Raw genomic sequence first — 6,855 nt, forward strand, 5'->3', positions numbered from 1 at the left:
TATTTTAAATAAATTATTATATTTTTTATTTTAATAAAAATTTAATATAATTTTAAATAAAAATTATTTTTTTATTATAAAATTTTTTATTATTTATTTTAATTAATATTAATATAATTTTTTAAACATAAATATTTAATATTATTAATATTTTTTATAATATTATATATAATTAATTTTATTTTAATAAAATTATTTAATTTTTATTTTTAAAATAATTTTAAATTTTTTTATTAATATTTTATAAAATTTAAATTTATTATTATAAATAATACATATAATTTTTAATTTAATATTTTTTTTTAAATATTTATTATAAAAATTTATTATATTTAATATTAATTATTTTATAAATTTATAATTTTATTTTATTTAATTTAAAAAATTATTTTTTATATTTAATATATTATTTTATTAAATATATAATTTTAAAATATTAAATATATTTATTTTATATTATTTATATTAAAATTTTTTTTAATTTTTAATTACATTTAATTATTTTAATTTTAAATATTTTTTATAATTTATTTTTATAAAATAATTTTTTTAATTTAATTTTATTAATTTATTTAATTTTTTTATTTTAAATATAATTATATTTAATAAATTTATTAAAAATTTTTTTAATTTAATTATTATTTTATTTTATTATAATTTAAAATTTTTATTATATATTTATTTATTTTTAATAATTATTAATATTAATATTATAAAATTTTTATTTAATTTATTTTTAAATTTTATAATTATTATTTAATTTAAAAAAATTTTTATTTAAATATTTTTAAATAATTTAATAAATATTTAAATTTTTTTTATTATTATTATTAAAATTATTTTAATAAAAAATTTATTTAATAATATATTATAAATAAATTTAATATTAAATATAAATATAATATAAAATATATAATTTAATAAAAATTTATAAAAATTATTAATTTTATATAAATATAAAAATATTTTATTTTATTATTAAATTTTAAATTAAAATTTAATATAATTTCGTTTTGATGTCAATACAATGTTGTCATATTGCTCAAAATTAATAAAGGGAAGTGTGAAAACATGTATGCAAAAGGTAATAGAATCCACATTAAGAGAAGATAGCGCGTATCATTATTCATAATGGCTTAAAAAGCCTTGATTACAAAGTTGACATTTTTTACATGAAACATTTTCTAAGCTGTGCCGCGTTCCATGCTCGCGGGATCTTCTTTCCATTCAAATCTTTTAAAGCGTATGCGCCTTTTCCCAATTCTTCCGAGACTTGATAAGGTCCCTCCCAATTGGGGGACATTTTTCTCGGGGGTATCGCGCGGCTAGCTTCATTGTTTCGAAGGACAAAATCATTTTTCTTGAAGTGGCATTCTTTCACACGCTGGTTGTAATATTTTTCCAGTTTTTTCTTGTATTTGGCTTCACTGATGATAGCCGCCTCTCTGCGCCCTTCAAGTAAGTTGAGGTCCAACCTCCTTTCGCGCTCGTTATCAATCTTGTTCATCATGAGCACTCTATGGGATGGACATCCAATTTCTGCTGGAATCATTGCCTCCGTTCCATAGGTTAGGCTGAACGGGGATTCGCCATTGCTGGTTTTGCTTAATGTCCTGTGTGCCCACAGGACATTAGGTAGCTCTTCGACCCAAGAATGGGATTCTCCCTCCAACCTTTTCTTCAGCCCATTTAACAAGCTTTGATTCGCGCGCTCCACTTGGCCATTCCCCTGAGGGTGGTATACCGAAGTGAAGATTTGGTTGATGCGCAATTCCTTGAGCCAATTGGATATCTTCCTGTCAGTGAATTGTTTGCCATTATCGCTCACAATTTCCATGGGCAAGCCAAAACGGCATATAATGTGGCTCCAGACAAACTGCTTCATCGCTTCAGCTGTGATTTTTGCTAGTGGCTTGGCTTCAACCCATTTTGTAAAATAGTCTACTGCCACTACCAAAAATTTTACTCACCCTTGCGCTTGCGGTAGGGGACCCACAATATCGATTGCCCATTTGTGGAAAGGCCATGCAGAGGTCACCGGAATCAAGTTGTTCTTTGGCCGCATGGTGTTTGGCGCATAGCTCTGACATGCTTTGCATTTTTGGATCTCTTTTAAAGCGTCCAAGTACATGCCTGGCCAATAATAACCTGCGCTCATTGCCATGGTAACCACCATGCGCGGGCCAGCATGTATTCCACAAATTCCTTCATGTATTTCTCTGATCACATAGCTTGCTTCCTCAGCATCAAGGCATTTCATGAGCGGTCCAAGATAAGAGCGTCGATATAGTGTACCATCAAGCAGTTCATAGTTCTGCGACTTGTGTCTTATCTTCCTCGCCTGTGCGCGATCGTCTGGTACTTTTCCCTCCTTCAAGAATTCCATTATTGGAGTTATCCATGATGAAGGGGTTGTATGAGTTACAAGGACAGACTTCGCTCCCACCGACGGGCTGCTCATTACTTCTACTCTGACATCTTTGCCAAAGTGATCGAAGCTGAGCGCGTCGGCAGATTTGTTTTCACTGCGCGGAATATGAATGATTCTGAAGCAGTCAAATTGCTCGATGAGCTTTTTCGCCTGCTCTAGATACAGAGGCATGGTGTTCTCCTTGGCATCATAAAGGCCATTGACCTGTGCAGCTACCAAGTATGAATCAACATGGGCCTCTAGCTTTTTAACTCCGAATTTGTGCGCGATGCGCAGGCCAGCCAGCAAGGCTTCATACTCAGCTTCATTGTTGGTGCTCTTGAAGTCCAACCTGATGGCGTAAGTATATTCCTGATTCTCTGGATCCACCAGCTTGAGGCCTGCGCCGGATCCTTCGTTGTTTGACGCTCCGTCGGTGAATAATCTCCAAACATTTTCTTCATCATTGGCTCGCGGAGGGTCTACCTCGCGCTGAGCCTCTTCAATTTTTCCTTCAGGGACTTCGGCAATGAAATCAGCCAAGACTTGTCCCTTTATTGCTGGACGGGGCTTATAGGCGATCGTGTGCTCTCCTAATTCCAGCGCCCACTTTGTCAGCCTTCCTGAGAGCGCTGGGCGCCGCAAGACTTGCTGGATGTTGTAACCAGTCAGAACTTCAATGGGATGACCATTGAAATATCTATGAAGCTTGCGCGACGCGTGTGTTAGTGACAAAACTAACTTTTCCATGATGGAGTAGCGCGTCTCAGGATCTGTCAGCACCAGACTCACATAGTATATTGGCGTTTGGATTCCCTTGCGATCCACCAATAATACTGCGCCGATGGCGCGCTCTCCTGCTGATAGGTACACTATCAAAGTTTCACCAGGAAGTGGAGCTGTGAGCTGCGGGCAGATTTATCAAACATTCCTTTATCTCACTGAAAGCTTGCTCGGCCTCAGGAGTCCATTTGAATTGGCTTTTCTTTAAGCAATTCCTCAATGTGTTGACAAATGGGGTAGATTTGCTTGCATGGTTCGCTAGGAACCTATTGATTGAAACCAATCTACCATTCAACTTCTGGACTTCTTTCATGGTGGATGGCGAGGGCATGTCAAGGATGGCCTCCACCTTCTCAGGGTTCACCTTGAAACCATCTTTGGTGACCATTACACCTAGAAATTTTCCCTCTTGTACGCCGAAAGTGCATTTGCTCGGATTGAGCTTCATGTTAACTTCTTTAGGCGCCCAAGGGTTTCTTCGATGTCTTTGAGCATTTGTTTTTCCTCCCTGCTTTTGATCACCAAATCATCCACATAGACTTCTAGGTTTCTTCCAATCTGCTAGCTGAAAACAGCATCCATAAGTCTTTGGTAGGTGGCTCCCGCATTCTTCAAACCAAAGGGCATTTTTGTGTAACAAAAAACCACCCTTGTCGGTTCTGAAGGCGGTCTTGTCCTCGTCTTGTGGTGCCATTTGAATCTGGTGATAGCCCTTGTAGGCATCCAGGAAACATTTGAGCTTGAATGGCGCCACGGAGTCCACCTTTGCGTCGATGTTTGGGAGGGGGGTAACAATCTTTTGGGCACGCTTTGTTGAGGTCCTTGAAGTCAATGCACATTCTCCACGACCCGTTACTTTTCTTTACCATCACAGGATTGGCTACCCATGTCTGGTATCGTATCGGGCGGATGATGTTTGCGCGCAATAGATCCTCAACCTGCTCATTCATGGCCCTCGCCTTCTCATCCCCCATGACTCTCTTCTTTTGAGCAATTGGCTCTACAGACTTGAACGTGTTGAGAGAATGTTGCGCCAGGTCTAGCGGAACCCCAGTCATATCAGAGTGTTGCCACGCGAAGACCGACATATATGCTGTGAGCAATCTTTTCATTCTCAACCTCGTGTCGTCTGATATCGTAGCGCCAATTGTGATTGTTTGCTCCGGGAATTTTGGGTTGAGAATTCATTCCTCTGGCGCGTTGTCTGCCATTGGAAGTTTCATTCTCCCTTCCCGCGGAGTACTTGTCACTGCACACAAATGATCTCGGTATACAAAAGTTACACCTGTTGGGGTTGGAAACCCCAATGCGCCGTGCGCTGGCGACGGGTATGGCGTTGAACTGGGCAATCGTTCCCCTACCCAAGATCATATTGTGGCAAGAAGTGGTGGGCAAGACCAAGAAGTTGACAACTTCGGCTCGCTTGTGTTTCTCATCCCCCATGGTTAGTTCAAATTGTATTTGACCTAGGGGATGAATGATTTCATTTGAAACACCAGAGATCGGTGCATTCACAATCTCAAGCCTTGCTTGGTCTGCCGGATCCAGTTTCCTGTAACATTGCTCATACATGATGTCTGATTCGCTGCCAGTGTCCACCAGGACTTTTGACACTTCATAATGAGCAATGTGTGTAGTGATGACAAGAGGGCTGCTGATGGAAGGGCCTCCCCTGATTCTTGGGAAGATGACTTGTTGCTCGCGCCAATCTCCTTGGATTTGCGCGCTTCTCTTTCTTGATATTTGCCCTTGCCTTCCTCCCTCAGCTACACAGATTCTTTTATACTTTTTGCTGGCTGAGGCTCCTGATTGTTCATTTTCTGGTCTTGAGTTTTTCACCAGGTGAGCCAGCTTACCTGATTTCACATCTTTTTCAATTGCATCCTTCAAGTGGTGGCATGCATCAGTGTTGTGTCCTGTGGACTTGTGAAACTCACAGTACTTGCCACTGTCTGATGGTCCCTTGTAGTGTAGTGGCTTGGGGCTTTTGAATTGGACATTCTCAGTGCTTAACACCTGTGAAGGCGTTTTAGTGAGGGGAGTCCATATTCTTGGCAGAGGTCTGTTAGGATCTCTGCCGCCTTCCCTCTTGTCACCCTCCCCGCGATTACGAACGTATTTTTGGGGCTGGGGTGAGCTTGGTTGCGCCTGCTTTTCTGCGGAAGAAAAACTGGTTGGTTGCAACCTGGACCATACAGAGTTCTGTTTGCCCCTTCTTTCGTTGCTGCGCGGTGACTCAGCTTGATGCGCTCTTTCTCTTGCCCTATCTTGGGCAATTTGTTTTTCATTTCTCGCGAAGACTCGCGATGCTTCCATTAGTTTGGCCCAAGTGGTTGGCATGCCATCTCTGCTTACGAGAGCTCGGCGGAGTTGATTACTGCGCGCGCCTTGAAAAAAGGCCACACGCAAGAGTTGCTCAGTGATACCTCCGATTGCCAGAGACTCCTGATTGAAACGAGTTATGTAGTCTTCAATCGTTTCATCATTCTTGCGCACGCAGTGCATGATGTCATCAGGGTCGCGCGTGTGTCTGCACTGCTGTACGAAGTGGGCTTGGAACTTTTCCAATAGCTCCTCGAACCCATCGATTTGCCCAGTCGGCAAGCTTTCGAACCAGACACGCGCCTCGCCCGTGAGGCAGCGAGCAAACATGTGACACCATGTTGGCATCTTCCAGCTTTCTAGGTTTCCTGTGTTGTAAAACCCTTGTAAGAAATCGTCTGGATCTGTTGTGCCGTCATATTTGCCCAAACCACTTGGCATCTTGGTTTTGTGCTAAATGGGGGCCTTCGCGATGCGCTCAGTGAACTTTGAATGTTTCACCAAGATGGCTGGCCTGTATGGTGTGGTTACGTCCACTTGCCCTCTTACTAGTGGGCTGTATGGCGCGTGCAGATCCAGATCGGCTCTGGCTCCAGGCGCCATGTTCACGTGCGCGCGGAGCTGTGAGCCTCCTGCATGAGTATCTCGCGTCTTCCTCATGCTGTGCACTTCTTCATCACTAAACTCAGTGTGTGCAGTGTGAACGGAATGACCATCTTCCGGCGCGCGCGCCCTTTTTGTTCCATGGACGTTTTGCTTGTCAAACGCTAGCCGTTGTGTTAAGTCGGCTGACTTTTTGTGTTTGACCATCTCATTGTACTTGTCCATTAGACGTCGTTGCTCGTTTATGAGCCATTCTTTGGGGTCATTGGTTTCATCTTCTGGACCCATTGGTCCTTTTTGTTTTGCGCCGGCAAGATTTTGTAACGTAAGATCGTCTGGAGGAGTTTCAGTCTGGCCATGAGGAGTTGTGATGAAGGGACAGTTACTGGTGGCGCGCGTAGAATCACGCGGCACCCTCAGAAACTGTTGTCCCTCATTAACATCCTCACGTTCAATATCCTCCAGAACTTGATCAACGTTACGAACGCCAGAAACCATGGTGAAAATTTGTTTTTTATAGAGATCTGATGAGATCTTGTTGCCGTTGTAACAGTGGATGGCGCCAATGAAGAAACGTGGATCGACTCACTGGTAGACGATCTACTTTCCTCGGGTGTGATTATGCTATTTCACCGATGGATCTCTGGGATCTGGATTCTTCCACCTACAAAATGAACAGCACCGTGAACTTACCCCTCAGAAAGGGACAGAGGGGTCCTCTTTGGGGTAACCCTCTG

This window comes from Bidens hawaiensis, unplaced genomic scaffold, assembly GCF_021521415.1.
Source record: "Bidens hawaiensis isolate Kalapana, Puna unplaced genomic scaffold, B.hawaiensis_p1.1 tig00030816_1, whole genome shotgun sequence".
In the NCBI taxonomy this organism is placed as follows: domain Eukaryota; kingdom Viridiplantae; phylum Streptophyta; class Magnoliopsida; order Asterales; family Asteraceae; genus Bidens; species Bidens hawaiensis.